Source organism: Alosa sapidissima, chromosome 21, assembly GCF_018492685.1.
Source record: "Alosa sapidissima isolate fAloSap1 chromosome 21, fAloSap1.pri, whole genome shotgun sequence".
NCBI lineage: Eukaryota > Metazoa > Chordata > Actinopteri > Clupeiformes > Clupeidae > Alosa > Alosa sapidissima.
Window position 1 is genome coordinate 25202507 of NC_055977.1, and position 10726 is coordinate 25213232.

Below are 10726 nucleotides of genomic sequence, written 5' to 3' on the forward strand. Positions count from 1 at the left end.
AACCATTGCTGGAGAGCTGCAGAGTCTGAGGGTGAGGTGGTGTGTGTGTGTGTGTGTGTGTGTGTGTGTGTGTGTGTGTGTGTGTTAATATAATAGGGGTGGTTAAGGGGGGTCGGGGGGGGGGGTTGGTTGTTGTTGTTGGTGGGAGCAGAGTTATGGGATGCTGTGACATCTTTAGAGCCTTCACAGGAAATGCCAGGGATTTCATCAGAGGATATTTGACCGGAATGAAGAGAAAGGGACAAAGAAAGAGAAAGAAAGAAAGAAAGAAAGAAAGAAAGAAAGAAATAGAAATGTGTGCCTGCGTGCGTGTGTGCGTGCGTGTGTGTGTGTTGATGACCTTATCATCAGCCAGCAGCCATACCAATGGATACCCTGTCTCTACTGAATTACTGAAGCTAAGCAGGTGTGGGCTTGGTTAATACTTGGATGGGAGACCTCTTTGGAAAATTAAGTTGCTGCTGGAAGTGGTGTTGGTGGCTGGCCAATAGGTGGCACTCTTCCCTCTGGTCAAAAAATCGATCCCAATGCCCCAGTGCAGTGACGGGGACACTTTACTGCAGGAGATGCCGTCCTTCAGATGAGACGTTAAACCGAGGTCCTGACTTACTGTGGTCATTAAGCATGGCATTTATCGCAAAGAGTAGGGGGTTCCTTGGTGTTCAGACTAAATTCCCAATCTAGCCTATCATTCCCCAGTGTAATTGGCTCATTCACTCCCTCACTCTCCACCTCAAGCTGGTGTGTGTGGTGAGCGTTCTGGCGCATAATGGCTGCTGTGCATCACCCAGGTGGGTGCTACACATTGGTGGTGGTTAGTGAGGTTTTTTTGAGTGTCTTGAAAAGCGCTATATGAATGCACGGTGTGTGTGCGCGCATACGCATGCGTTCATAATATGTCACATTTTAACAGCTCCATTTAATGCGGCCCATTGAGGCCAGGCGTTATTAAGCACTCATCTCCTGCAGGTAATGATCAGTGCAAATTGAGTGGCCCTCAGGTAGCGGCCCTAATAAAAGCTGACATTTGGAGCTCGCGCCAGACAGGAGCAGAGTGCACGCACACACACACACACACACCGAGCCATTGTTTGCCTCATTAGTACCCCGAGAGGTGTCCGAGACCCTGGGTCACCCCCATCCACCCTCCCCGCCTCATTGGTCACGCTAACCTGGCACGCCCGCAAAGCTCTCTGGGAAACCCGCCGCCAAAAAAGGCTTTATTTATATCAGACCAGAAAGACATCTCCATTACGCGTAACAAGCTCAGGTCATGTCTCTCAGAGTTTGCTATAGAACATTAGTAACATGTCAGTAACACATTTATAATAATGGTAATAACAGTAATAGCATATTTATCATTTATAAACATCAGCATTACCCAGGAGTCATTTCACTGGCATTAATTTCCTATATTAAAGTAAAATTTGTAATTGTCACATTTCCAAATCTCAATGGTGATCTTGAACACATAACTCATATTGATATTTCACTTTCCAACGCTCAACTCCCTGTCTAATCTTCACTCCAGGACATTAGTTCACTCCAGGACATCCAAGTTCACTCCAGGACATTAGTTATCTGTCAGCAACATATATTTATACAGTGACATTATAACAACATTCAGCAACATGCATGAATAGCACTGTAGCATTCATTTGTCAAGAAAAGATTTTCAGGTCATGAACGAGGACGTTTGTTGTTGAGACGAGTGGGTCCACACAAGTTTTGTGGGATGAAGGTATTCTTGTTAAGTAATGTGTGTGTGTGTGTGTGTGTGTGTGTCCACACTGTTGTGGTATTTAAGAGGTGGGACTCCTTAAGCCTGCCCTCTGCCAGCCAAGAATCACACTTAGGGATTTACACTGAAGGAGCCTTACATGGGTGTCATGTTTAGCGTGTTTGTGTGTGTGTGTGTTTATGTTTTTTTCATTTGTGTGTTTACATTGGCACATGTGCCAGTAATTCCCACTTCTTCCACCTGTAAACGGTGTGCAGATGTTGTAAATATATATGTTTATGTATGGGGAAAAAACAACAACAATAACTGTGCTGAAGCGTCCCCATAGCAACTGGCTGATGATGCAGTGTAGGTTGCCGTGGCGTCTCAAGGTTGGCACTGCTGTGTCCTTGGCGATATGCGATGACCATGGCCTCAGATATCCTCAAAGAACTCCTCACACCTGCACAAGCAGGCCACAGGGATCGGAGGGCAGGGGTCAACCACTGGAGGGATTAAGCATCCCTTCATCCTCAGCCAATTAACTCTATCACTCTCTCTCTCTCTCTGTCCCTCTCTCTCTCTACCCCATCTCTCTACCATTCTTTTCACCTTCTCTCTTTTCTGGTTTTCTCTCTCTCAGTCCCTCTCTCTCTCTCGACCCACTCTCTATCTGTGTCTTCACTCAGTCTCTCTTTCATTATTTCTTCTGTTGTTTTTTTCTTCATCTGTTCTTTTTTCTAGTTCTCTTCAGTTCTGTTTCCTTTCTAGCACAGAATACAGAAACTGAAACAGAAATCCTTTATACAAACAATAAAATGCAGAATCATAGAAAATAGGAAACAAGTCTAAACACACACACACACACACACACACACACACACACACACACACACACACACACACACACACACTGATTGTCATGAGCTCTCTCTCTGCCTGGTAACACGTGCTGATTGAAGTCTGATGACCTCCACCAGTTCCTGCTCTGCTCTGCCTCACCCTCGTTACCTACCAGCTGCACTGCATTCACCACTCATCATGCCCTCTATATAAAGCCTTGCTTTTCAGTCCACACTTGTCAGATCGTCTGCAACCAGCACCAGTTACCTGCCTGTTTATTGAAAACGCCTCTGACTCTTTGCCTGTGATCCCGGACCCGCTCGACTACTTCTGTGTTCTCCAGCCCCGGTAATCTTGACCTGCCTTCCGTCCCTCTTCTACGAATACCGCCTAGTCCTTGACTGTACTGCTGCTTCGTTTCAATTGCTGTTGTGTGTGTGTTTCCCCCAGGACTTCCCGGATCATCCAGCTCCTGCCTTCGCTGTTCGGCTACTGGGGGAACACACACACGCAGACTCTTGGAACTCCTGTACCCCCCCCGGAACCCCTGAAACCCCCAACCCTTAAATAAACTTTTGAACGTGACGCAATTGTGGTCCTCGTCCTGTTTGGTGTCTGACAGTACGATCTGACCAAACATGGACCCAGCGCACGGTCGAACCAGCATGGAAACCGACGAACCAGAACCACCCACCGCCATGCAACGCCTGGAAGAGACAGAGAGAGAGGTAAACCGCAACACTGCTGACATTGCCTCCCTACTTCAAGCCGGCTTGAGCCAGCGTCAGCAGTTCCAGCAGCAACAGCAACAACTTGCAATGATCATTCAACTTCTCACCAACCTTTCTCCTCTGCCTGCTCCCACCGGCCCAGCCCCAGCCAGCCTGCTCACCGGCCCAGCACCCGAGTCTCCTGCCCAGTCCACTGCTACCGTGGCTGCCGGAGCCCCAGAACCCAGGATCGGCAATCCAGAGCGGTTCAGCGGCGACCCAACCCAGGTACGGGCGTTCCTGACGAGCTGCCGTGTCCAGTTTACCCTGCAACCCAGGACTTTTGCCACTGAAGGGGCGAGGGTCGGTTACGTGATCACTCACCTGACGGGCCGAGCTCGACTCTGGGGAACGGCGGAGTTCGAGCGCCAGACCCCAGCATGTGCAACCTTCAACCTATTCGCAGAGGAGATGCTCAAGGTATTCGATTTGGAATCCACAATAGCCGAGGCATCTCGGATCCTGATGAGTATTCGCCAAGGCAGAAGGACTGTTGCGGATTACTCCATCGACTTTCGAACCGTGGCAAGTCGAAGCTCCTGGAACATGGAAGCATTGGTGGATGCTTTCCTCCACAGCCTGGCGGACTACATAAAGGACGAGCTGGTTTCCCATGATCAACCCCCCACTCTTGATGAAGCCATTGCTCTGGCTGTCCGCATCGACCGCAGGATCCAGGCCCGCCGTCATGAGAGAGGGCGCCAGAGTCCATCCACCAGCACACGGAGTGTCCCAACTGCCCTTCTGTCCGCACCTGCCACACCATCTAGCCAGCCGGACCAGTCTGAACCGATGGAGATCGGCCGCACCTTCCTAACCCCTGCAGAGCGCCAGCGACGCATCACCTCCAACTTGTGCCTGTACTGTGGTGGTGATGGTCATCGAGTCGCCACCTGTCCAGCAAAAGCCGGAGCTCACCAGATGTAGGAGGAATCCGGATGAGCTCAATGAACATTCAGCCCTCCATCAGCCGTAAACCCCTCATCCAAGTCTGTCTTCACCTGTCTGATTCCACCCACACCCTGGCAGCCCTGGTGGACTCTGGCGCAGAAGCAAACATTATTGACACAGGACTTGCTCGTCAGCTGGGCTTGGAAAGCCATCGCTTGTCCACTCCTGTTCCAGCCCGGGCCCTGGACGGTCACGCAATTGGCACAGTTACCAGCATCACAGCCCCCATCTCAATGATGGTGTCAGGAAACCACCGAGAGACCATCCGCTTCCACCTGCTCAGCTCTCCAGGCCAACCCCTAATCCTGGGCTACCCTTGGCTCCGTCTCCACAATCCTCACCTCGATTGGGCCTCCGGAACTGTGAAAGAGTGGGGAAATGCCTGCCACCTGACCTGTTTGCGTGCTGCCTCGCTGCCCCCCGGCTCAGTACCCCCCAGCATTGCCCACGACATTTCTAATGTCCCTGAATGTTACCATGGCCTCCGAGAGGTGTTCAACAAGACCAAAGCCACATCTCTGCCCCCACACCGTCCGTACGACTGTGCCATTGATCTCCTCCCTGGGACTGCTCCACCCAAAGGTCACCTCTACTCACTATCCCCTCCTGAAAGAAAAACTATGGAGGATTACATCAGGGACTCCCTGGCAGCTGGACTCATCCGCCCGTCTTCCTCTCCTGCTGGTGCCGGGTTCTTCTTTGTGGGAAAGAAAGATGGTTCTCTTCGCCCCTGCATTGATTATCGAGGTCTGAATGATGTCACAGTGAAGAACCGGTACCCTCTGCCTTTACTCACCTCTGCTTTTGAATTGCTCCAGGGATCCACTATTTTCACCAAACTGGACCTTAGAAATGCTTACCACCTAGTGCGAGTAAGGGAGGGTGACGAGTGGAAGACAGCATTCAACACCCACACCGGCCATTATGAGTACCTGGTAATGCCATTTGGCCTCACCAACGCCCCAGCGGTATTCCAGGCGCTGGTGAATGATGTGCTGCGGGACATGCTGAATAAATTCGTCTTCGTGTACCTGGACGACATCTTAATTTTCTCCAGAACTCTGTCCGAACACACCCGTCATGTCCAGCTGGTTCTTCGACGGCTCCTGGAGAACTCTCTCTATGTCAAGGCGGAGAAATGCGAGTTCCATGCTCAGACTGTGTCATTCCTGGGATACATCGTCGCTGAAGGCAATATCCAGATGGACCCCGCAAAGGTCTCGGCAGTTACCTCCTGGCCAGTTCCGGGGAAAAGGAAGAAGCTGCAGCAATTCCTCGGTTTTGCCAATTTCTACCGGAAATTCATCCGGAACTACAGCTCCGTCGCCGCTCCCCTCACAGCTCTGACCAGCATCAAACACCCCTTTTCCTGGACCCCAGAGGCCAACACAGCCTTTCATACCCTCAAGGCCCGGTTCACCACTGCCCCCATCCTCCAGATGCCGGATTCAGACCGGCAGTTCGTTGTCGAGGTGGATGCCTCAGACGTGGGAGTCGGGGCCATACTCTCTCAACGGGCAGAGGAGGACAACAAGTTGCACCCCTGTGCATTTTTCTCTCGCCGGCTTTCACCTGCAGAGCGCAATTATGATGTTGGAAACCGTGAGCTGTTGGCTGTCAAGCTTGCCCTGGAGGAGTGGCGTCACTGGCTGGAGGGGTCCACAGTTCCGTTCCTGGTCTGGACCGATCACAAAAACCTCGAATACATCCGCAATGCCAAACGTCTTAACCCCAGACAGTCCCGCTGGGCCTTGTTTTTCACCAGATTCAACTTCACCCTGTCATACCGCCCAGGTTCTCGGAACACCAAGCCGGACGCTCTCTCCCGTCAGTTTCATAAGGATGACGCCCCTTCCCAGGAACCTGCATCAATTCTGCCCGATCCCTGCATCGTAGCTGCCCTGACCTGGGATATCGAGGAGGAAATTCAAGAGGCCCTCCGTGACCATCCCAGTCCCAGTGCATGCCCAGACGGTCGTCTCTTCGTCCCAGATAATTTGAGGTCCCGGGTCATACAGTGGGGACACAACTCCCGCCTTGCCTGCCACCCGGGCTCCGCCCGCACCTGCCATCTCCTTGCCCAGCGCTTTTGGTGGTCGTCTTTGAGAAGGGATGTCCGAGAATTCGTCCGTGCCTGCCCCACCTGCAATCAGAACAAGTCCTCCACTCGGCCCCCCGCTGGTTTACTCCAGCCCTTGCCTGTGCCCACACGACCCTGGTCCCACGTCTCCTTGGACTTTGTAACTGGCCTCCCACCATCAGGTGGGATGACTGTCATTCTCACTGTGGTTGACCGGTTTAGCAAGATGGCACACTTCATTCCCCTCCCTAAACTGCCATCTGCCAGAGAGACTGCCCAGGCTGTTCTTGATCATGTCTTCCGTCTACACGGGCTGCCCAGGGATGTTGTCTCTGACCGAGGCCCGCAATTTACCTCTACATTCTGGAAGGAGTTCTGCCGTCTTCTAGGGGCCACAGTGAGTCTCACCTCTGGGTTCCACCCCCAGTCCAATGGTCAATCCGAGCGGGCAAACCAGGAGCTGGAGAAGGCGCTGCGGTGCATGGTTTCTCGCAAACCCCAGGCTTGGGCACAACAACTGATGTGGATAGAGTATGCTCACAACTCCCTCACCTGCTCTGCCACTGGTATGTCACCTTTCCAGTGTGTGTATGGCTACCAGCCCCCCCTGTTCCCCAGCCAGGAAGGAGATGTGTCCTGCCCGTCTGCCCTCGCCTATGCCCGCCGTTGCCGTCGTACCTGGTCACAAGCTCGTGCCACGCTACTCAAGTCAGCTGTCAGCTATGCCACTGGGGCTAACCGCCGAAGATCGCCGGCACCCGCCTACCGTGTTGGCCAGAAGGTGTGGCTGTCAGCCAAGGATCTCCCACTGCGGGTGGAATCGCGTAAACTGGCACCTCGATTCCTCGGCCCGTTCCCTATCCAGAGGGTCATCAGCCCAACCGCAGTCCGGCTCCAGTTGCCAACCTCCATGAGGGTGCACCCTACTTTCCATGTTTCAAAAGTCAAGCCGACGCATGAAAGCCCGCTGGTCCCCGTGCCGCTTCCTCCTCCTCCTCCTCGCCTCGTTGACGGTGGGCTGGTGTACACCGTTCGACGCCTGCTTCGGTCCAGACGGCGAGGTAGGGGCCTCCAGTATCTCGTCGACTGGGAGGGCTATGGACCTGAGGAGAGAACCTGGGTGCCAGCCAGTCGGATTGTGGACCGGACACTCATCGCCGACTTCCACCGTCTGCATCCTGATCAACCTGCAATCCGTAGGGGCCGCCCCAGAGGGGTCCCTAACCGTCCTGCCCGCCCGGCTTCCTGTCATGTGCCTGACCCTGACCCTGTCTCGGTACCTGTCCCGTCTTCTATCCACGACCCTCCAGCTCCCTCCGAGGATGAGGATGTTCACTCGGACCGCTCGGAGGAATTCTAGCCCTCCACCGGCTCCCCTCCGCCCTCCCGACGTGGTGTCACTCTTGGGGACTTCTGGGGCCGTCCCTTAGGGGGGGGGTTCTGTCATGAGCTCTCTCTCTGCCTGGTAACACGTGCTGATTGAAGTCTGATGACCTCCACCAGTTCCTGCTCTGCTCTGCCTCACCCTCGTTACCTACCAGCTGCACTGCATTCACCACTCATCATGCCCTCTATATAAAGCCTTGCTTTTCAGTCCACACTTGTCAGATCGTCTGCAACCAGCACCAGTTACCTGCCTGTTTATTGAAAACGCCTCTGACTCTTTGCCTGTGATCCCGGACCCGCTCGACTACTTCTGTGTTCTCCAGCCCCGGTAATCTTGACCTGCCTTCCGTCCCTCTTCTACGAATACCGCCTAGTCCTTGACTGTACTGCTGCTTCGTTTCAATTGCTGTTGTGTGTGTGTTTCCCCCAGGACTTCCCGGATCATCCAGCTCCTGCCTTCGCTGTTCGGCTACTGGGGGAACACACACACGCAGACTCTTGGAACTCCTGTACCCCCCCCGGAACCCCTGAAACCCCCAACCCTTAAATAAACTTTTGAACGTGACGCAATTGTGGTCCTCGTCCTGTTTGGTGTCTGACACTGATGCTCCTTTCCTCTCTGGTTGCCGTGTTCCTCCCCTCCCTTCCATCACGCTCTCCTCTCTTGTTTACTTCAGTGCTCCTTATTTCCGTCTCTTTAACGAGTGAGGCCCAGCCAATTCCAATTACATTCAAACACACACACGCACACACACACACGCACACGCACACGCGCACGCACACGCACACGCGCACACACACACACATAAACATACACACACACACACACACACACACACACACACACACACACACACACACACACTCACATAAACATACACACAAACACACACATACACACACACAGACACACATAAACATACACACACACACTCACAAACACACATACGCACACACACACACATAAACACATACACACAAAAATACATTTGAGCAGCCGTGGCCTACTGGTTAGCGCTTTGGATTTGTAACCGGAGGGTTGCCGGTTTGAACCCCGACCAGTAGGCATTGCTGAAGTGCCCTTGAGCAAGGCACCTAACCCCTCCCCGTTGTTGCAGGCAGCTCACTGCGCCGGGATTAGTGTGTGCTTCACCTCACTGTGTGCTGAGTGTGTTTCACTAATTCACGGATTGGGATAAATGCAGAGACCAAATTTCCCTCACGGGATCAAAAAGAGTATATAGTATATATATACTATACATTACATACTGACATTCCCTCTCACACAAAGGCACAAACAAGCACCACACAACTACTCACTCACACACACAGACACACACACACACACACACACACACACACACACACACAGCAGTGTAGAGCCAACTCTGCTGGTGCATCGCTCCAGCTTCATGCAGAGTGGCCACATCTCTGGGATGGTACCGCAGCACTGCACAGGGCATGTAAAATGAGGTGATGTCATTGCTGTTTGTAATTACAGGTCCTGGTCGTATAGGGAAGGAATGTATGGGACGTGGTGCTCAAATCAGGCTCACATGCCTACCCGTCACCTGGGGAATGTCAAAGGGAGTATGTGATAGAATGCGTTGAACTCAGCTTGGCTGCACTTGAGGTGAAGTGTGTGTGTGTGTGTGTCTGTGTGTGTGTGTGTGTGTGTAGGTGTGTGTGTGTGTGTGTGTGTGTGTGTGTGTGTGTGTGTGTGTGTGTGTGTAGAAAGGTATAAGGGATATGCATATTGCTCCTGAGTTGAACTCCGTGCTGCTTAAAAAAAGCCACTGAAAAGCTACAAAATCAATTCATTTTTCATTTCCACATACTTTGCCTTCGTCACCTTCCTGTGGTAACATATTTCATTCATTAATGCTGACCTTATGGAGGGTGGGAAGTGTAGGAGAAGTCATGTCAGCGGTTTTGACACCACTATATTTATTATTTTTTGCTATCTTTGCCAAGACTATATCATTGCCAGGTAAGGGGTTTTCTTGAGTTAGTCGTGTTTAACTCTCACTTAACGTTACGTCCCGAACTCTAAATATCTCCTCCTGGGTGAGGTGACTTGTTCGACTGCGTTCCACTTCAGGCTGAAATTTGACAACTGTTTTATCGGAAAACAGAGGAGATCTTCTCGTAAAAGCGTTTACTTTGCGCGTGGATGGGGGAGGATGAAAACGAGTGGCGACGTGTTTGTTTGTTTGTTTGTTTGTGTTTTTCCGCGGCGAGTGGTGGTGGCGGTCGCCAGTCTGTTCCGCTCCAGATGAGCGGTGTGGCGTTTTTGAAGCCGAGTTGAGAGCCGCGCCGCTTCCCCCTCCCCGCCGGGTTCCGCCGGAACCCTCTGTTTTCCCAAAGGGTTTGTGACAGTGTCTCCCGCTTGTTTTACCACAACCCCCCCCCCCCCCGCCCCACACACACACACACACACACTCACACACACATACCCCTTTGGTGTGTTTCATCTCTGTTTACTCTGCCGTTCGTGCCGAGAAGCGTGCTGCTGAAATCTGGTCTTCCAGACACACCACTGAGCAGACAGAAGAGCCAGCCAGAGTTTCAAACATTTTGATCATTTTCTCTTTCTCTATCTCTCTCTTTGTGTGAATAAGTATGTTTGTGTGTGTGTGCAGTGTGTGTGTGTGTGTGTGTGTGTGTCTCTGCACACATATGTTAATGCATGTGTGTATCCTCTGTGTTCTCATGTCCCAGCTGCATGCGTGGAGTCAGTGTGTTACATGAAAGGCTCTCAGTAGGCTCATCTGAGAGGTCTCTACCTGTGCTCTTTTATAAATGTGGATGTGAGTGAGTATGCTGGATGTGTGTGAGTATGCTGGATGTGGATGAGTATGCTGGATGTGGCTTCAAACACACAGCCTCTCCACACTCTCCTTTGCCAGTGCCAGATCATTCACCTTGTGGTGAGATGTGATTCCCTTCCCCGCCATATACTATTGTCATATACTG